Below are 23,285 nucleotides of genomic sequence, written 5' to 3'. Positions count from 1 at the left end.
CCCTCCAGTGGCTGCCAGAATGCTGATTTTCACAGCTACATTTGTTGCAGAGCTGCTCAATTTCAAGGCTACTGTGCAGTTTAGGAGAGGGAAATGGGAATAGGGCATGTTAGAATGACACAAATTTATTGTTCTTACTGAGATTAATTCATTTTTTAAATAAATCCTTCTTCCATTATTACAAGTCCTTGGTTAATTTCCAAAATTCTGAAAAGATTTATTTTGATAAATTCTCATTGCTATTATGAAGGAACAGATTTTCAAATGTTCTCAGTCTATAATCCAAAATGCTTCTTTTCTACTTAATTTTGAATGGGTTATTTAGTGGTATATGGAGTTCTACATTATTTTTCTTTAACACTTTAAAGATTTTACTTCATTCATTTCTTGCTTGAATTGTTTGTAAATGAAGTCCACTGTAATTTTTATCTTTATTCTTCTATAGGTAAAATTTTGTATTCTATGCATCCATTAACATGATCTGGTTTTATCTAGCTTGATGTAATGTGCATAAATGTTTTATCCTTTTATTTGCTATTTATATTGCTTATTGTTCTCTCCTTTTTTCTGAATGTTGGTTTGGTATTTGTGCTGCTGTGTAGATCTTAGCTTCTGTGCACAAGAGCTCCAGTTTCTCCCAAAACCTCATCAATACTTGTTATTTTCTGTAATAAGTGAATATCTCATTGTGGTTTTGACTTATATTCCCGTGATAGTAATATTGAACTTTTTTTGTGTGCTTATTAACCATTTGTGTAGTTTCTTTAAAGAAATGTCTATCAACTTTGTGCCCATTTCTTAATGTTTTGGGATTTTCTTTAGTACCATAACTTGTAAAGAGTTGTTCACATAACTCTGATTGCATTATTAAAAATCTTATCGATTATTACTTAATCATCTATTTTTGTAAATGTGGAATTAAAAGCAAATTGGATATGGCCATGGATAATTCAAAAGTTTAGCAGAATGAATATACTCCATTAAGCCTGAAATATGTAAGCAACAGAATTCAGACCCTTTGGTCTATTCAAAGGTATATTTGTGGTGACCTCTATAGGATGAAACTCCATCCATCAGAAACATGCTAGGATGGGACTCAGAGGTAGATATAGTCATCAGGCCACATACTTCATAGGATGTTTAAAATTGTACTTCTTAGGAAAATGTGGTCTTCAGTCTACTAACTTTGTGTATTTCCTTTCTAAGGGCAAAAGTGAAAACAGTTATGATGGGCTGCGACCCTGGAAAGATTTTGTAAAGCTGAATGCCTGCAAGATATGCATACCCTCAATATTTTCATGGTACAGAAGCAGACTTCCTGGCTTTCCTGCTATCCGTCCAATAAAACTCTTCCTTCTTCCTAGATATTTTTGCCTTATTGCCTTGAGAAAGAACAGAACATTGCCTGACATAAAACCATGAGCTCCTTCTTCCTCCTCCTTTTTTTTTCACATTTTCCTTTTGGCTTAAGGAGGCTAAGATTCCCTGTGTAAGTGAAAATGGTATGAGGATATGCACTCTGATAATAAATAGCCTCACCCATGCCCTGATATAAAGCTGCATATTGGGCAAGCAGCAAAGTCTGCAGATGACATCATGAAAAAACACATAAAGAACTGTTCTGGCCATAGAAGGCCTAGCTGTATACTTACAGCCTTTCTGTCCATGATAAACAGCTGTTTGCTAGAGGCCTTTTTTATGATTAGGGTGGAAACAGGCTGCTGAAGACATGCTCCATGATTTATCATAATACAGGGTAGAACTTTAAACATGTGGATAGTATTCAAATAAATAGGTGACTCTGATGAAACAGCTTTTTATACATATTTTGGTTACTAAGAATAAAACTGGTAATAGGCACTATTAGGTAGAAGATAGCATGTGAGAGACGAGAGGAAGAGAAGTTAGCTTCTGTCTGGACTGAAAAAGGTCTGCAGGTATTTCTGAGAAAACCAAGTAGTTCTCTTCCTGTTTGCAGAAATTGGGGTAGTGGGAGGAGAGCTGTGACCTCTCCATGCCCCTCCAGCCACATTAACCCTGGCTCCTTTTTTTCCCTTTCCTTTTCTCTTTATAAAAGCTTTATTGAGATATAATTCACATACTGTACAAGGTACCTGCCTAGACTATACAATTCTGCAACTTTAAGTATATTCACAGAGTTGTGAAACCATTACCACAATCAATTTAGAATAGAATTTAAAATAAACAGAATATTTACAACAATCACCAAAAAACCACATAATTTTTGGCTTTTACCTCTGTGTCCCTCATCCTCCTCAGTCTTGAGCAATCTACTTTCTGTCTCTATGGATTTAGTATTCTGTAAATTTCATAGAGATATAATCATAAAATATATGAACTTTTATGACTAGCTTCATACCTTGCCACACTGTTTTCCTAGTGGTCCCACCATTTATCGCCCTCACCAACAGTGCACAAGAGCTTCAGTTTCTCCCAAAACCTCATCAATACTTGTTATTTTCTGTAATAAGTGAGAGGTGGTATCTCATTGTGGTTTTGACTTGCATTCCCCTGATAGTAATATTAAACACTTTTTTTGTGCTTATTAACCATTTGTGTAGTTTCTTCAAAGAAATATCTATCAAATTTTTGGCCATTTTTTTAAAGTTTTGGGATTTTCTTCAGTACCAGAACTTGTAAAGTGTTGTTCACACAACTCTTACTGCAGTAAATTATTCAAAAAACTTCAAAGAAGTGTTTCTACTCCTAAACCTCCCACCTGTAACTATGGGCTCCTGCCCATTCCATCTGAGGTGGCCCATAGTTACAGGTGGGAGGTTTAGGAGTAGAAACACATGAATCAATGTGGGTGATCATTTACAGTTGCAATATCAAGTGAATGATTAAAGACCTCTGGAAGTGAGAAGATACAAGGAAATATGAATAAAAAATATAACAAGATATACAAAGCTTATTAATCAAAATAATATGGTACTGGCACCAAAATAGACACATAGCTCAAGAGAACATAATAAAGAGCTCAAAAAGGTGTGGGAATATAAATTGGTACAGTTAGTATAGAAAACAGTATGGCAGGTCCTCAAAAAAATTAAAAATAGAACTACCATAGGGACATCTGTGTGGCTCAGGTGGTTAAGTGTCTGCCTTCAGCTCAGACCATGATCCCATGGTCCTGGGATCATGTCCTGTATCAGCCTTCCTGCTCAGTGAGGACCCTGCTCCTCTCTCTGCCTGCTTCTGCTGGTTTCCCTCTCTCCCTCTCTCTCTCTCTCTGACAAATAAAAAAATAAAATCTTTAAAAAAAATTACCATACAGTCCAGTAATTCCACTATTGAGTATTTAATCCAAAGAAAATGAAAACACTGATTTGAAAAGACATATGTACCACCATGTTTATTGCAGCATTATTAAAATTACCTAGATATGGAAGGAACCCAGGTGCCCATCCATAGATGAACCAGTAAAGAATAAGTGGTACATTTATACAATGGAATATTATTCAGCCATAAAAAAGAACAAGATCTTGACATTAGTAACAACTGGATGAGCCTAGAGGGTATAATGCTAAGTAAAATAAGTCCATCAGAGAAAGCAAAAACCATATGGCTCCATCCATATGTAGAACTTAAGGAATAAAATATACAAAGAAAAAAGGAGATAAACAAACAAACAAAAACCAGACTTAAATATGGAGAACAAACTGGGGCTTGGCAGAAGAAAGGATGGGTGAAATAAGTGTAGGGGATTCAGAGTACACTGATCATCATGAGGACTGAGTAACACATAGAATTGTTGAATCATTATATTGTACACCTGGAACTAATATAACACTGTATGTTAATTATACTCAAATAACAAGTACAGCGGTTCTGATCACCAAAACCTGAGCTTTGCTATCTGACAGCCACTTTCTTCTTTAAAAGACATTTGGAAGCTAAGATGTGTATCAAGTCTATTTTAGCTTGAATACTCCAAGCCAGAATATTTTAGTTATGTGCTTGGTAAGGAAATCTATCCACGTTCATCTTAGTGTAGGTTTCAGTCCCACATCAAATTAAAACTGGCAGTAGGAAAATCAAGACTATTACACAGACATTTTGAAAGCCCTTTGCAAATCCTGATTGATGTTCACTGAGATTGAAGGTCTCTTTCCAGGGTCTATCTCTAAGGGTTTCTTAGTCTATTTTAACTTAAATGAGAAAAGGGTCTCATATTCTGTTATTAAGTCTCATAGTCTATTTTTAGAGAAGTAGAGTAAATTGGAAGGCAGAATTTTTTTATAATGATACAAAGTCCTTTTTTTAAAAGATTTTATTTATTTGACAGACAGAGATCACAAGTAGGCAGAGAGGCAGGCAGAGATAGAGGAGGAAGCAGGCTCCCTGTAGAGCAGAGAGCCCGATGTAGGGCTCGATCCCAGGACACTGGGATCATGACCTGAGCTGAAGGCAGAGGCTTTAACACACTGAGCCACCCAGGTGCCCCAAGAAGCCTGAATTTTTAAGAAGAGAATTAAAAGTCTGGTGGGTATAAGCATACTAAAAACCATAAAAAAGTTGCATTTTAGGAAGATCTACTGTGACCTGAAAAAATGAGCAAGTCTCTTCTTTTATTTAAAATCAATTTAATTGGGGGCACCTGGGTAGCTCAGTGGGTTAAAGCCTCTGCCTTCGGCTCAGGTCATGATCCCAGGGTCCTGGGATAGAGCCCTGAGTTGGGCTTTCTGCACGGTGGGGAGCCTGCTTCCCTTCCTCTCTCTCTGCCTTCCTCTCTGCCTGCTTTTGATCTCTGTCTGTCAAAATGAATAAGTAAAATCTTTTAAAAATCAATTTAATTAATATACACTGTATTGTTAGTATCAGAGGTAGAATTTAGTGATCCATCAGCTTCATACAACACACAGTCCTCATTATTTCAAGTTCTCTCCTTATTGCCCATCATTCCATTACCCTATCCCCTCACCCACCTCCCCTCTAGCAACCTTCAGCTTGTTTCCTATTTTAATAGTCTCTTATGGTTTGCCTCACTCTCTGTTTTCATCTTATTTTATTTTTCCATCCCTTCCCCTATGTTCATCTGTTTTGTTTCTTAAATTCCTTGTATAAGTAAAATCATATGGCATTTTTCTTTCTCTGACTGACTTATTTTACTTAGCATAATACCCTCTAGTTCCATCCATGTTGTTGCAAATAGCAAGATTTCATTCCTTTTGATGGTTGAATAATATTCCATGGTGTGTGTGTGTGTGTGTGTGTGTGTGTGTGTGTGTGTTTACTATGTCTTTATCCATTCATCGTTTGATGAACATCTGGGCTTTTTCCGTATATTGGCTATTGTGGACAATGCTGCTATAAACATTGGTGTGCAGGTCTCCCTTTGAATCACCATGTTTGTATCCTTTGGATAATACTTAGTAGTGCAATTGCTGGATCAAAGGGCAGCTCTATTTTTTACTTTTTGAGGAAACTCCATACTTTTTTTTATTATGTTCAGTTAACCAACATATAATTTTTGATGTAGTGTTCAACAATTCATTAGTTGCATGTAACATACAGTGCTCATCACAACACCTGCCCTCTGCAATATCCATCACCCAGTAACCCCATTCCTCCACTTCCTCCTTTCTGTAACCCTAATTTTGTTTCCTGGAATCCAGAGTTTCTCATTGTTTGTCTCCCTCTCTGGTTTCTTCCATTCTGTTTTATACAATATTACATTTTTTTTTTTTCTTTATCTTCCTAGGACACTTGCAGAAAGAACTTTTATACAGAAAGTAGCATGATTCTCTTCATGACAAATTGGCCACATGTAACTCTTGAATATGAGGTGTGTCCTGTAATTATGTGGTGTGTATAACAAACCTTCAAAAATTTAGTAGGATAAAAGAACCACCATTTTGTTATGTTCATGGATTCTGTGGCATACTAGGGGAGACTTCTCTTTAATTCATAATGTCTGGGTCCTCAAATGCAAAGACACAAATAACTGGAAATTCAAATAATGGAGGGGGCGCAAATTATCCAGCAGCTCTTTCACTCATATATGTAGTGTCTGAGCAGGGATAATAGAAACACTGGGCCCATGTAGGACATTAAACAGGAGTTCTCCACTTAGCTTTGTATTCCTTAGAGCAGGGAAACCTAGTTGGACATTTTACATGGTCACGTAAATTTAAAGAGTAAGTGTTGCAGTGTACAAAGTGGAGCAATGAGCCTTTTGGGGTCTTGACCCACAAATCACATAGCATCCTTGCCATCCACCATTAGTTGAAGCATTCATAAGGAAACCCATTTTGAGGGGAGGGAAGATAAACTCTACCTCTTAGGGGAAATAATGTCAAAGCATATATAGTGAATTTTCACAACCACCACAAGTTTGGAAAGAGCTGCATGTTTTTCTGGTAGAAATGTTAAATAAAGGAAAACCCCTGATATTTCACAATTTGAGATACTGTAACTGATTGTGCATGGATTTTTGCCCAAGTTATCCAAATAAGTACTTGGAAGAAGGAGGCAGATTCATGGAGAATAAAATGATAATCATCCCTGATTTTGGTGATATTTGCTGTATATCTGTATTTGATCATCTAATCCCTATAAGCCATTCCTTATAGAACACAGAAACAAAAACTATAATTATTATTTTGTGTTTTGGTCAAAAGATGTGAGAATGTTTGAAATTGTTTTTTGAGAATTTTTGAAATTTTAAGATTTTTTTTTTTTTTTGAAACTACCATAGTTCAGGTCAATCTCTGTGAGCTGATTAATACTGGTCATCCTCATCCAGTAAGATCGCCTTATAGCTTATACTTCATTATTGGTGTACTGTGTGATTTTTTTCTATTTAAAAAATTGTATTATCTTAATATAGTTAACATACCATGTTATATTAGTTTCAGGTGTACATGGGCCATCTGAGTGTCTCAGATGGTTAAGCCTCTGCCTTCAGCTCAGGTCATGATCTCCAGGTTCTGGGATCGAGCCCCATGTTGGGCTCCCAGCTCAGGCGGGTGTCTGCTTCTCTCTCCCTCTGCCTCTCTGCCTGCTTGTGCTCAGTATCTCTCCCAAATGAATAAATAATATCATTTTTAAAAGTGTACAACATAGTATTCAATAATTATATACATTACAGCGGTGCCTGCATGGCTCAATGGGTTAGAGCCTCTGCCTTCGGCTCAGGTCATGATCCCAGGGTCCTGGGATCAAGCCCCACATTGGGAATCTCTGCTCAGCAGGGAGCCTGCTTCCTCCTCTCTCTCTGCCTGCTTCTCTGCCTGCTTGTGATCTCCTTCTGTCAAATAAATAAATAAAATCTTTTAAAAATAATTATGTACATTACACAAGGATCCCTATTATAAGTGTAGTTACAATCTGTTATCATACAATGTTATTACACTTACATAATTGACTATACTTCCTATAGTATTTGTCACCCATGTACCTTACTTATTTTATAACCAGAAGTTTGTACCTCTTAATCTCCTTTACTGATTTCACCCATCCTCCTACTCCTCCTCTCCCCTGTTAACCACCAGTTTATCCTATTTATTTATACATCTGTTTCTGTGGGACTTTCGTGATTATGACGACTTGCCATCACTTTGCTGGAAAACTTCCTTTCTGTTGACATGAAAACTCTGAATTTACTGACATCATTCTGTAATTTTTGTTTTGTAATTTCTGCAAATGATGCTTCTAAAATACATGTGCACTCATTTTTACTGATCAGCTGTTCCCATGAATTGAAACAAATTTTGGACTAAGTTTGATTTAATAAAAGATAGCCTATTTGTTGACCAGAGTTTGAAGGAGAATGAGGTGGGGTAGGGAAATAAATCTTTCCATATAAGCCTCCATATTTACACTGTGTGAGATAAAATCCTACAACAAAAACAATGCATGAAGGCCATAGCTCTAGTAGCCTGAGTCCCTGAGAGACTATGTGGAGGAAAGGCATCTACCAACATATGTGGTATGTGTACCATAAGTACATTAAAAAAACAACAACAAAACCCTCAGTTTTGAAGGGGCGGAGGGTGGGAGGTTGGGGGAACCAGGTGGTGGGTATTGGAGAGGGCACGGATTACATGGAGCACTGGGTGTAGTGCAAAAATAATGAATATTGTTATGCTGAAAAATTAAAAAAATTTAAAAACAACAACAAAAACAAAAACAAAACAAAAACTAAGACTGTGTTAAATCACAGATGCTTTGGCTTAAGTTTGTTACCACAATATAACATAGTCTAACCAAATGTAAGTATCAGAGAATTGGCAGGTTACAATAACAATAAAACTTAAACATTTGATATTAGCTTAGCAGTTGCTAGTATGCAGTATAGAAACTGATATTTGAGACTAGAAATATGATAATCTATCTTTGATGGTGACAAAATATAGAGTTACCTAGCTGTCCTCACTAAATTGTGAGGTAAACCACATGCTTCCTGAGCCAGCAGCTTGAAGGAAAGACTTGGGGAAATAGAATCTTATTTGTGAAGTTGGAAGCTATTGCCTAGAGTTAGTAAAATACCATAAAAACGAGATCAGGTAAGAGAAGACTGATTTGAAATAAGGAAAAAATGTGGGGACAGAAATGAGATTTTAAATTATTTTTTAAAGAAAATGGTCAATAAAATCCACTGATTGCTTAACATACCTTTCCCAAAACGTCAAAAAGTTGTTGTCTTCCTCCTTTGTGTTCCTGAGAGACTAAATATACCCCTTCCCTCCCTTTTATGTTGGAAGAGAAAGCCCCATGGATGAGAACACAAATAAATGATTAATTGGCAAATTCCCAAAAGTGACTGCGGGTATGGATCCTGGTACAGCGATCTTATTAGAAGCGTATAAGTGAGAATTTTACTGAGTTCTTAAGATAGTTAATCATTATGTCTCTTCAGGAATGAAAACAACCATTAAGTACAATTATTTTCAAAAATAGTTTGTTGGTTTCTTATGAAGTTAGACATACACTTACAGTTGGAATGGGCAAACCAAGTCCCAGTTATGTATTCAGTAGAAATTAAAATATATCTACAGAAAGACTTTTTAAAAATATTATTTAAGTTTTAATATAAATATTAATATTATTTAAATTAAAATGAAAGTTATTATTTAAATATTATTTAAGCATTATTATTTATATTAGCCCCAATCCAGGCACAACCCAAATGTCCTTCAATAGGTAAATAGATGTGGTCCATACACACTATGGAGTACTATGCCTCCATCAGAAAGGATGAATACCCAACTTTTGTAGCAATGTGGACAGGACTGGAGGAGATTATGCTGAGTGAAATAAGTCAAGCAGAGAGAGTCAATTATCATATGGTTTCACTTATTTGTGGAGCATAACAAATAACATGGAGGACAAGGGGAGTTAGAGAGGAGAAGGGAGTTGAGGGAAGTTGGAAGGGGAGGTGAACCATGAGAGACTATGGAATCTGAAAAACAATCTGAGGGTTTTGAAGGGGTGTGGGGTGGGAAGTTGGGGGAACCAGGTGGTGGGTGTTGGAGAGGGCACGGATTGCATGGAGCACTGGGTGTGAAGCAAAAACAATGAATACTGTTATGCTGAAAATAATTTTAAAAAAATAAAAAAACCCTGAACAATAAAAAAAAGAAATTAAAAAATAGGTAAATAGATAAACACATGGTGATGTTTTTATAAAACAAAGTACAGGTCCACAATAAAAAGGAAATATTACTGACATATTCCACAGCATACATAACTGTTAAAGACATATGCCCAACAAAAGAGCCTAGAATAGATCATATACTATGGTTCCACTTGTGTAAAACTGTGGAAAAGACAAACTCAAACTAATGACAGAAAGACAAGGAGTCATAGAGCCCAGTATAATATCTGGGAAGGTCCCACTCTTATACAAAGTTTTAGATAGGCTAGGAAAGAAAAAAAAAGTAATAATGAATTGAACAAGAAGCACTCCCACCCCCAAGGAGTACATCTCCATGGTTCTGTTCAAGATCTTTACTCAGCTTTTGTCCTTTTCTGAATCACTGCATGGAAAGGTATATTTTTATTTTCCTACCAGCCTCTCTATATCACCAATTGCCACATTTGCCTCATATATCTTTGCCACATTAAACATTGCCAATGCCACACACACAGGCCCTGAGTACACCTGTTTCTAAAGGGCTATTTTCCTGGAATACACACACACACACACACACACACACACACACACAAACTATATGTATATTCATATATATATGATGCATATATGTGATATATATACCTAAATAAAGTATATATTTTATACTTACATAGATATCTAAATACATAATATTATATATTTATCATATATGTATGCATTACTTATGTATTTATGAATTATTTATCACATATTATATATACCTTAAATATATTTGTTATTTATTAATATAATATTAAAATAAGCCTTCTATAGTAATAGAGTAGAACAAAATTGCATCATGATGTATATTATGTTAATAATTATATATTATTATTTATTATATATATTTATATACAGGAAATTGTCTTACATAACCTATTTATGCTCCTGTCACACCTGGGGAATTGAACTTTGAGTTCTGTACTCTGGTATTGGCTCTTGAAGGCCAATTTTATATATTTTTAAACACTTTCACTGAGATACAATTCACATAGCATATAGTTCACCCATTTGAAACATATAATGCTGTTATTTTTAGTATGGTCATAGCTATGTGCAATAACTACAATAGTCAATTTTAGCAACTTCTTTCAAGACAGGTCTCTAAAGGCAAAGGAAACAAAGGCAAAAAGAACTTTTGGGACTTCATCAAGATCAAAAGCTTCTGCACAACAAAGGAAACAGTCAACAAAAGAAAAAGGCAACCCAGGAAATGGGAGAAGATACTTGCAAATTACACTACAGACAAAGCCTGATATCCAAGATCTCTAAAGAACTCCTCAAACTCAACACCCCAAAAATAGATAATCATGTCAAGAAATGGGCAGAAGACATGAATAGAATTTCTCCAGTGGAGACATACAAATGGCTAACAGACACATGAAAAAATGTTCATCATCATTAGCAATCAGGGAAATTAAAATCAAAGCCACACTGAGATACCACCTTACACCAGTTAGAATGGCAAAGATTAACAAGACAGAAAACAACAAATGTTGGAGAGAATGTGGAGAAAGGGGAACCCTCTCACACTTTTGGTGGAAATGCAAATTGGTGAAGCCACTTTGGAAAAGAGCATGGAGACTCCTCAAAAAATTAAAAATAGATGGGCGCCTAGGTGGCTCAGTGGTTTAAAGCCTCTGCCTTCAGCTCAGGTCATGATTCCAGGGTCCTGGGGTTGAGCCCCACATCAGGCTCTCTGCTCAGCAGGGAGCCTTCTTCCTCCTCTCTCTCTGCTGCCTCTCTGCCTACTTGTGATCTCTGTCTCTCAAATAAATAAATAAATAAATAAACAAAATCTTTTTAAAAATTAAAAATAGAGCTACCCTATGACACTGTAATTGCACTACTGGGTATTTACCCCAAATATAGAGATATAGTGAAAAGAAGAACCATATATACCCCAATGTTCATAGCAGCAATGTCCACAATCATCAAACTGTAGAAAATAAACATGATGCCCTTCAACAGATGAATAGATAAAGAAGATATGGTCCGTATATACAATGGAATATTACTCAGCCATTAGAAAGGATGAATACCCTGTCTCACGTTGAGGTCTTTTATCCATTTTGAGTTTATTTTTGTGTATGGTGTAAGAGAACAGTTGAGTTTCATTCTTCTACATATAGCTGTCCAGTTTTCCCAGCACCATTTATTGAAGAGACTGTCTTTTCCACTGTATATTTTTTCCTGTTTTGTCAAAGATTATCTGACCATAGAGTTGAGGGTCCATATCTGGGATCTCTACTCTGTTCCACTGGTCTATGTGTCTGTTTTTATGCCAGTACCATGCTGTCTTGGTGATCACAGCATTGTAGTAAAGCTTGAAATCAGGTAACGTGATGCCCCCAGTTGTATTTTTGTTTTTCAACATTTCTTTAGCGATTTGGGGTCTCTTCTGGTTCCATAAAAATATCTGGATTATTTGCTCCAGCTCTTTGAAAAATACCGGTGGAATTTTGATCGGAATGGCATTAAAAGTATAGATTGCTCTAGGCAGTAAAGACATTTTAAAAATGTTTATTCTTCCAATCCAAGAGCATGGAATGGTCTTCCATCTTTTTGTGTCTTCTTCAATTTTTTCATGAGTGTTCTGTAGTTCCTCAAGTACAGATCTTTTATCTCTTTGGTTAGGTTTATACCCAGGTATCTTATGGTTCTTGGTGCTATAGTAAATGGAATCGATTCTCTAATTTCCCTTTCTGTATTTTCATTGTTAGTGTATAAGAAAGCCACTGATTTCTGTACATTGACTTTGTATCCTGCCACATTGCTGCATTGCTGTATGAGTTCTAGTAGTTTGGGGGTGGAGTCTTTTGGGTTTTCCATATAAAGAATCATGTCATCTGTGAAGGGAGAGAGTTTGACTTCTTCACTGCCAATTTGGATACCTTTTATTTCTCTTTGTTGTCTGATTGCTGTTGCTAGGATTTCTAATACTATGTTGAACAAGAGTGGTGAGAGTGGGCATCCTTGTCATGTTCCTGATATCAACGGGAAGGCTGAAAGCTTTTTCCCACTGAGGATGATATTTTCTGTGGGTCTTTCATAGATAGACTTTATGAAGTTCAGGAATGTTCCCTCTATCCCTATACTTTGAAGCATTTTAATCAGGAACGGATGCTGGATTTTGTCAAATGCTTTTTCTGAATCAATTGAGAGGACCATATGGTTCTTCTCTCTTCTCATATTAATTTGTTCTATCACATTGATTTATTTGTGAATGTTGAACCATCCTTATAGCCCAGGAATGAATCCCACCTGGTCATGGTGGATAATCTTTTTAATGTGCTGTTGGATCCTGTTTGCTAGGATCTTGTTGAGAATCTTAGCATCCATATTCATCAGTGATATTGGTCTGAAATTCTCCTTTTTGGTAGGGTCTTTGCCTGGTTTGGGGATCAGGGTAATGCAACAGGAATCCATCAGAATCCCAGAGGAGAACATAGGCAGTAACCTCTTCGATATCAGCCACAGCAACTTCTTTCAAGATATGTCTCCAAAGGCAAAGGAAACAAAAGCAAAAATAAACTTTTGGGACTTCATCAAGATCAAAAGCTTCTGCACAGCAAAGGAAACAGTCAACAAAACAAAGAGGCAACCCACGGAATGGGAGAAGATATTTGCAAATGACAGTACAGACAAAAGGTTGATATCCAGGATCTATAAAGAACTCCTCAAACTCAACACACACAAAACAGATAATTGTATCAAAAAATGGGCAGAAGAAATGAACAGACACTACTCCAATGAAGACATACAAATGGCTATCAGACACATGAAAAAAATGTTCATCATCACTAGCCATCAGGGAGATTCAAATTAAAACCACATTGAGATATCACCTTACACTACTTAGAATGGCCAAAATTAGCAAGACAGGAAACAACATGTGTTGGAGAGGATGTGGAGAAAGGGGAACCCTTTTACACTGTTGATGGGAATGCAAGTTGGTGTAGCCACTTTGGAGAATAGTGTGGAGATTCCTCAAGAAATTAAAAATAGAGCTTCCCTATGCCCCTGCAATTGCACTACTGGGTATTTACCCCAAAGATACAGATGTAGTGAAAAGAAGGCCATCTGTACTCCAATGTTTATAGCAGCAATGGCCACGGTCGGCAAACTGTGGAAAGAACCAAGATGCCCTTCAACGGATGAATGGATAAGGAAGATGTGGTCCATATACACTATGGAGTATTATGCCTCCATCAGGAAGGATGAATACCCAACTTTTGTAGCAACATGGATGGGACTGGAAGAGATTATGCTGAGTGAAATAAGTCAAGCAGAGAGAGTCAATTATCATATGGTTTCACTTATTTGTGGAGCATAACAAATAACATGGAGGACAAGGGGAGTTAGTGAGGAGAAGGGAGTTGAGGGAAATTGGAAGGGGAGGTGAACCATGAGAGACTATGGACTCTGAAAAACAATCTGAGGGTTTTGAAGGGGCATGGGGTGGGAGGTTGGGGGAACCAGGTGGTGGGTATTCAAGAGGGCACGGATTGTATGGAGCACTGGGTGTGGTGCAAAAACAAGGAATACTGTTATGTTGAAAATAAAAAAAAAAAGAAAGGTGAATACCCAAGTTTTGTATCAACATGAATGGGACTGGAGGAGATTACACTGAATTAAGTAAGTCAAGCAGAGAAAGTCAATTATCATATGGTTTCACTTACTTCTGGAGCATAAGGAATAACATGGAGGACATTAGAAGAACGGAAGGAAAAGTGAATTAGGGGAAATCAGAGGGAGAGATGAAGCATGAGAGACTGTGACTCTGAGAAACAAACTGAGGATTTTAGAGGTTGGGGTGATGGGTGAACCTGGTGGTGGGTATTAAGGAGGGCACATATTCCATGGAGCACTGGGTGTGGTGCATAAACAATGAATTTTGGATCACTGAAAAAATAAACAAATCTTTTAAAAATAGTCCATTTAAGACATTTTCATCACTGCAAAATCATTGTGTCTTTCAGCTATCAGCCTCAACTGTAATCAAACCCTAGTCTATATTCTGTATCTACAGATTTACCTATTCTGGACAATTCCAACTAATTAAGTCATGTAATACATGGTGTTTTGTGATGGACTTCTTTCACTTAACATTTGATGCTTTTGAGGTTTTTCCATATTGTAACATGTATCACTCCTTTACTTTTTATGACCAAATACTATTCCATTATTTTTATATACCACATTCTGTTGACTCCATTATGTTAACTTTGAATGAACAGGATGCTTCAGTTCTGTGTAGACTTATAGAGGACCTGGAAGAGTGAAAGTATTTCAGAACAGTGAAGGAAACTGTGTCTAAACCATCACTACCCAGGGATGCCTGGGTGGCTCAGTTGGTGAAGCATCTGCCTTTGGTTCAGGTCATGATCCCAGAGTCCTGGGATTGAGCCCTGGATTGGGCTCCCTGCTCAGCAGAAAGTCTGCTTCTCCCTCTGCCTGCCGCTCCCCCTGCTTGTGTGTGCTCTCTTTCTCTCTCTCTGACAAATAAATAAATAAATATTTAAAAAGACAATAAATAAACTATCACTACCCAGAACAAATTAATATGATTTATATTCCCTGCTACCCATATTTCTCATTTTAGGCTTCTACAAAGCTATACAAATTAAAGGTAGAATACATTGGGCAATACAACAACAGATAAGATAAAATATTAAAATTAGGGTTAATAAGAGAGGTTGTTCTTGAATTGATAAAACCTTGGCATGTTGGAGTTACAAGAAACAGTGTTACCTTCTTCATTTGGAGGGGTCTTTTCAGATTCCAGATTCTGTGCCAATTTCATAGTGGGTAGCAGGTGCTCTCAATATTACCTCTGGTAGATTGAAGAGAATGGAGAGGATAATAGGATATTTGTTTCTTGCCATTAAGCCAAAGCGTGGACTGGACATACTTCCCTGTCATAAACAATCAGATAACTGGAAAAAATGTGAAATAATTGTTTTTAAACATTAGAAGCAGGGAATTTACAACTTAATCCTAGAGAGGGAAATAAACAAACATTTGATCCACTCTGTGCCTGGAGGCACTTTCCAACTGCAAGGAAGAAAGAAAGGGGCATCCCAACCAACAGTACAATCACTCTGATAAGAGAGGGCAGAGGTCAGCACTCATGGGGTGAGATGGCTGGGATTTATGGCATACAGTAACAAAAGAAAGAAAAATATGTAGGAAAAAGCTCCATAAATCTGCATAATGGTCCCATTAAGTCTGTTGCTAATCCATGAATATGTGGGTAAAGAACAACCATGAGCTGTAACATGAACAACTCCTAAATATTATGCAGAGGTGGAGAACATTCCAGTGTGGACCAGGCAGATTGGAATGACTTCATTTAATGAAAAGACTTCCAGGGGCAACCCAAAAAGACCACTCATTAATAATTGGATCAAGATCATTAATAATAGGATCAAACTCTCACTAGAGTGAAATTAACTCCCGATCTGCCCTAAAAATGCCTTAAACAAGCTTAAAAATGATTGAGATGACTTACAAATGACTCAATTGCCTGTCAGAATAAAGCCAAACAGAATCCAGATAACAACACTGTAACATTTACAATATTCAGTATTTACTCAATATTGCTAAATATGCTAGGAAGCCAGAAAATGTGACCAATGACTAGGAGAAAAATGTATCAGTCAAAATAGACCAAGAAACAATGGGATTAGCAGATAAGAAATTTTAAATGGATATTATAAATGCTCTTAATTTTTATACACACATGATATGATAGCATAGATTCCTAAGAAATCTACAAAATATCCACTAGAATTAAGCAGTGAACTTAGCAAGGTGTGGTGCACAAGGTCAAAATAGAAAACTTAATTGTATCTCTTATTTACTACCAGTAAGCAATTTGAAAATAAAATTTTAGGAAAAATACCACTTACAATAGCAGAAAAAAAAACACATGAAATCGGGATATATTTTAACAAAATAGTCACAAGATTTTGTCACTGGACACTATAAAACACTGCCGTGAACATTTAAAAAATCTAAATAAATGGAAACATATAGCAGGTTCATGGACCATAAGACTCAATATTGTTAAAATATAAAGTTATCTTCAAGAGAATATATAGATAAAACACAAACCAAATCAAAATAAAGGCAGGATTTTTCTAAGGTTTTTATTTAAATTCCAATTATTTAGCATGGAGTTTCAGGTGCACAATACAGTGATTCAACACTTCATATGACAACCAGTGTTCATCACAAATGCATTCCTTAATCCCACCACCTATTTGACACATCCCTCCACCCCCCTCCATCTTGGTAATCACCAATTTGTTCGTTATGATTAAGACTCTGTTTCTTGGTTTGCCTCTCTCTCTCTTCCTTTTTTTCCCTTTGCTATTATGAGATATCACCTCACACCTATCAGTATACACTCAGTCATACGAAAGTGAAATCTTGCCATTTGCAACAACATGGATGGACTTAGAGATTATTATGCGAAGTTAAATAAATCAGTCAGACAAAGACAAATACCGTCTGATTTCACTCAGATGTGGAATTTAAGAAACAAAACAAATGAACAGCAGACTTTTTGCAGAAAATAACAGTCTGATTTTAAAATTTGTTTGGAAATGCAAAGAAACTAGAGAAGTCACAACAATTTGGGGGGAAAATCAAAGCTGGAGGAGTCACACTGATTTCAAGTTACTATAGAGCTAACTGATCTAGGAAGTGTGTATTTATCTAAGGATAAACATGTAACTCAAAGGGATAGTTTAGGGAGTTGAAACATAGATTCAAATATGGAGTGCGGAGAGTGCTGTGTGCAGAATACAATTGATCATATAATGTGTAGAATTTTTATACTTGGCCTTTCAGCAGAAATATGTCACCCAGGCATGCAAGTGTGTGTTTTGTTCCTAGAAATTAAGTTCTCACTAGGTATATAGGGAAGACGGGCAAAATGAAAGGCAACAGACCATTTGGGAAGGATCTTTTAGGGACAAGTACATCTTTATGCAGTTGTATGAGCACCTTCCTAGCCATCTGTATCTCTCTGATGAAAGCCACATGAAGCAGTTAGAAGAGAAAGGAATGATAGGTACATAAGAGTTCCACTACTGTTTTTCCTTCCTGCCTATTCGTCCATTCAAATTGATTACACTGCTTTGCACTTTTTTAATCTAAAAGCACAAGCTTACATTTATTATCATTTCATTTATGTGGCCCACTTTGCACACTAATTATCTGTACAGATTTAAATACATAGTATTGTTGTTTTATTGGGTTATATGGTACTGTTATTTTATTGGGGTGCAGACTTTCCTTTTCCTAAAATTAACCTCAGTATTTTTGTGTCCTAATAAGTGGAGAAAAAAGAACCTGGAAATTGGCAATGAGTAAGTTAAGACCTTGGAGGTGAGTAATGGCTTCATAAAGATAGAATTAAAAAAACAGATGTATCTTAGAAAGCTTTGCCCAGATTGAGAAATGTGAGCAGTGTTCCCTGTCAGCTGCTTTTTTGTTGGTTTATGTTCTGACACTGTAGGGACTGAGGATTCTATGGAAACTTTTGCTTCACAACCGGTAACTCTGGCTACATGAACCTCCTGTTACATAGGTAACAGGGGGTCCTGAAGTAGATAGTGAATGATCGGTTCATGATATGAGGTTTTGACCGGGATAACACTTGGAGTTCCAGATGATTTTTAGGATAATTTTGGTGGCAAAAAAATATAATTATACTTCTTTGAACTGTGTGGTCCTACAGCTATATTTCATTATTTCAGACTTCAAGTCTATGATCAATAAGATCCTATAAATCCTAATATGTAATCTGTTATAAGAAATTAGAGTATATTTGAAGTTTGATTTGGGGAAAATCACTACAATATGGCTTAAAGAGATGTCAGGGTGGAGGGGATCCTATATGTCCCAGGATGTTTCTGGAGTCTGCACAAAATGCCAGTTGTTGATTGAGGACTTGCATGGTAACCACTATGAGACCACTAATGTCCCCTCATAACATAGAAACAACCTGCCTCACAGGTCTTCAGTCTCTGCCTGTCTAATCACTCCTTTATCAAATAAAAGCATGGCTTCAGATCCAGATTCTACCCTCTTTATCTTCTTTATGTGCTAATTGGACATAGAAGGCACCCTTGCTGTATGACATTCTTAGGGAGGGTGCCAGTTCAATAGAAAGCGCATTGCACATTATGATGAAAGAGAAGAGGAATGACACAATAAAAGAGCATAAGGTACTGTGGAAATAAAATTCTTACTAAATAAAATTTTTAAAAAATCCACAATTTAAGCCTTGAATAGAATTGGTGCTGCATTTTCCTGAAGAGTGAGGTCAGCACTTGGAGAGTGTAGATACTTTATGAAGGATAAATGGAAAGAACAGCAATCTCTAAGGGAAAAAAAAAAAAAAACTGTGTTTCCTGTCTGTTTCTTTCCTCATTCCAGGTCCCCAGCTCCCTGAAGAGGGCTCTGCAAAGCTAGGAATATTGTTTGGAGATGTGCTGTATCATTTTGTTTATTAAAGCAAAGAAGAAAATTTTATGTTCTTCATAAAGGTGGGCAGTCATGTAAACCTGAGTTTTTATTCCTCAGACCACAATGGTGAAAGAGCACGTATGAGTGTAAAGGGTGAGCAGGCAATCCTCTGTATGGGAGCACTGTCTTTGGAGCCCACACCTTTTTTCTGCCCCTCTCCAGGTTGTTCATTTCTCCTATGTCCTTCTTTTAGATGGGTGCATGGGGAGGAACTATTTTGGTTTTATAAGCCTTTGTGCCTCCCTACTACCATTCTTCCTCCTCTGCATGCTCCACACCAAAAGTCATGGTATCTGAAACGCAATTTTCTGGTATCTCTATGTAGTGGGAGGCCCTGAGATGTATTCACAGAAATGTTCTTAATCTGTCTTCCCTGAATTTATTTAACTCTAGGGATTTGGAGCAGTCTGTGTGCTTCTCCTAGTATGTTTCAAGTAAACCAACTTGAGGAGTGCCTTGGTGGCTCAGTCAGTTAAGTGTCTGGCTCTTTATCTCAGCTCGGGTCTTGATCTTAGAGTTGTGAGTTCAAGCCCTACATTGGGCTACATGCTGGTCATAGAGCATACTTAAGCAAACAAACAAAAAAACTAACTTGAGGTTATGTTTCAGGCCATGGCCAAATATCTCCTATTGGAACAATCCTCCCGCAGATAACAAAAACTAAATAAATATATTTGGTTTAAGTATTTAAGTATAAATATACATATATTCATATTAATCATGTATTGATATATTAATACAAATATTAATAAAATTTAAAAATATTAATATTAATAATATTAATTAATAATAAAAATAATAATAATAAATTAACAATAAATTCTATTAATACTATAATGTTGTTATAATATTGAATTATAATGTTAAAGCACTTTTAATACATTCCCTGAAGTTTATAATATAAACAATCTTATTTTATTTTTTCCTTTTTTAAATGATGTTTATTCTAATTAGTTAGCGTATAGTGTTATATTGGTTTCAGGAGTAGAATTTAGTGATTTGGCATTTTCATACATCACCTGGTGCCCATCACAAGTGACCTCCTTTATCCCCATCATCCATTTAGCTCATACCCGCTCACTTCCCCTCCAGCAACCCTCAATTTGTTCTCTACCATTGAGAGAAATAATTTTTACATAGAAATATAAGGTAAAATGTAAAAACAACTCTTTGAAATCACTGAACAGCAATCAAAAGCAGATACTAGAGGGGAGTTAACACTTGGTTATGGGGATACAGTGGTGGATAAGTTTCCCATTGTTTTATGGTTTTTAGCCAGAGGGAAGTTAGAAGTCCCTTCCCATGAAGGGAAGCTAAAATTCCAAAGGAAAAACCAAACCAGCAGTTTTACTGGCTTGAAAAATCAGAGGCTAGAGTTTAGGACACTCATATAAGCTAGAAAATGAAGAGGCGGTTTCAGGGGAAAAAAAAAAGAGTCAGAGAGAGGAGGGCTAAATCCTGCTCATACTCTCTGCATAACTCTCCGGATGATCCCTGAAACAGGCTCACAGTAAAGACTCTAAGCAATCCCAGCAAAGACCTGAACCTAGGCTCCACGCCCCCACCCCGTAGCAGGGGAGATGGACTTTGTACTTACTGTTCCACCAAATTAACAGCCTGCCTTAAAAAGATACATATGTAGATGTACTATTCAGAAAAACACCACAATCAAGATTGTTTATAATGTATCATTCAAATTGTCTAGGACACAGTCCAAAATTATTCAACATCTGAAGGAACAGGAAAATGTGATGCACACACAAAAGCCAAGACAATACACAGAAACCCCACAAACTGACAGAGGATATGATCTGTGGAATGGCCAGAATGACGATTGTGACAGTAGTAACTAAGAGGCCTAATTATTTGCTTCAGGCACCCTGAAAAACAAAGCATGGCCTCAGGTATGAAGGTTTTGGGTGAAGTGTGAGCTTTACTGCTATCAGCCCCACTTCTCACTCAAAGCTCTTGATCTCCAGAAGCCTTACCCAGCTGGGATCTCTGATGGGATGCAGAAGACAGAGTACTGCATGAAGTGGTTAGGTAGAAACCATAATGTTCTAAACTGAGAATGTCTGAAAAACTTATTACCCTATCCTGTACCTGGTGACAAAGAGGAGGAAGGGTGCATGGTCAGTGGTGGGCAGGTTGAAGGAAGGAAGGAAGGGAGCTCTTCATGCTAGGAGAAATCTTGGTCAAGAACATATTTTCTTGATGCAAAATTGAGAATCTTACACACATCCTTGCCTAGGCACCATTCTGATGTCTGGGGGAGGGTCAGTTGAGGGTGATGAAGCACATGCCTCTGTGCGTGTGTGCATGTAACTGTGTGTGTGTGTGCATGTATCTGTGGGGTGTGTGTGTGTGTGTGCATGTGTGTGTATGTGTGTGTGTTTGTTTTTACTGGCCTGTCCCTCTGCCTGAACTCATGACCCCTAAGTTTTTTGCTTGTCTGTTTCTTGCTTTTGTTTGTTTTTTTTGTTGGTGCATTTGCTTTTGATTTTATTTTAAGAAAACTATCAAAAAATACATGCTGTAAATGTAACTTTAATCATTTTTCACAAGGTGAACGCACCTGTGTATCTAGCACCCAGATCTAGATAAACATTACCAGCATCTCAGAAGCTCCTGTAATCTCTGTCATATCTCCCCTCATCATGTCACTGTCCTTCCATAAAGTGTTTTTAATGTGCCATCAGCACAGAATGCCAGAGAGGATTCTCCCCCTTGTCATTCACTGAGTACCCTGACCATGTAAACCTGAAAGCGATACTGTAGTCACAAAGGGTAAAAGAAAATACAAAAACAAAAAACAAAACAAAAAAAAACAAACAAACAAACAAAAAAAAAAACAAAAAAAAACCCACTTGATAATTATGGAAAGTAAGCACATCTGTCTCTTTCATTAGAGTACTTAAATGATGGATGGTGAGATGATTCTGGAAGGCCGAATTAACTGAACAGCAAAACAAACAAACAAAAATCCGGTATCTGCACCTGATCACTTCCATTCCTCTCTGACCAAAGGCCCAAATTAGAGGGGCGTAGACAGGGATGGGGGTTGGAGAGACTGCTGGAGGGTGTCAAACTCAGTCTGGTATAATCCAGAAGGTTCTAATTGCATCTGTCTGAGGAAATCTGGCTTTCAAAGCCATTTTCCTGCAGTCTCCCCACCCCTTCAATAAAGCTCACGTCAGGATTCAAGAAAAAGTGTTGCCAAGGGGAGCAGAGGGTACCCAGCCCCCACCCTCTGCGCAGGGAGCGGTCCTGCTGGAGCCTGCGCAGTTGCCTTGGTGCAATGCAGGGGTAGCCTCTGCGCCTGCGCCTGTTCTGGTCGGGGAGGGAGCAGAGGGGGCTCCAGAGGTGCAGTGTTGGTGTTTTCTCCCCTGCGTGGCTCCTACCCCTCCCTTGAGCTCATGGAAGCGAATTCATTTTCTGTTCTTATCATCAAAGACAAAGTGTAGCTCTTGCTAATTACCCTCAATTTGCCCAAAAGAAATCTGCCTGCATAGAACTGAATTTGGGTTTCCACATGGGCTAAGTGGGGCCCTGATGTAGGCTCTGAGGGAAACTCAGCAGGTTTACCAGTAAGAAAAGAAAAAGAAGCTGGGGTTTGACAAAGGATGAATCATTAACTCAGACAGGAATATGACTTTGTACAGGAGAGTTAAAAAAACAATCAGAGCCATGAAAAATGCAGGGAAAAGAGACTGAAAAAGTCCTGTCTAGAAGACTAGGAGTGTGTTGGGGTAAGATGATAAAAGCTTCTGGGTGGGCCGAGGCCGTAGTCAGGTCTCCAGGGCAGGGATGCATGTCCCTTAGATTTAACAACAGTAGAGACCTTGGTAAGAGTCCTTGGGTGGAAAGATAAGAAAGAAAACCTCTTAAAAGCAAACTGGAAAGCAAATGCTCTGTCACCATACTAGGGGGGCCCCCTTCCCTCTCCTGATCCTGTCTTCCTTCTGAGAGGCCTCAGAACATCATTTCCAAAGCAAACTCCTGGTAAGAAACTTACTAACCTTAAGCGAACATTCTCCTCCTAACTCCCTGCAGTCCTGAGGGAGCATATTGGAAACTTCTGACATATTTCGGTTGCTTTAAA

Source organism: Lontra canadensis, unplaced genomic scaffold (genome assembly GCF_010015895.1).
Source record: "Lontra canadensis isolate GAN:19392208 unplaced genomic scaffold, GSC_riverotter_1.0 scaffold89, whole genome shotgun sequence".
NCBI classification, from domain to species: domain Eukaryota; kingdom Metazoa; phylum Chordata; class Mammalia; order Carnivora; family Mustelidae; genus Lontra; species Lontra canadensis.
Note: the sequence above shows the minus strand (reverse complement) of the source record.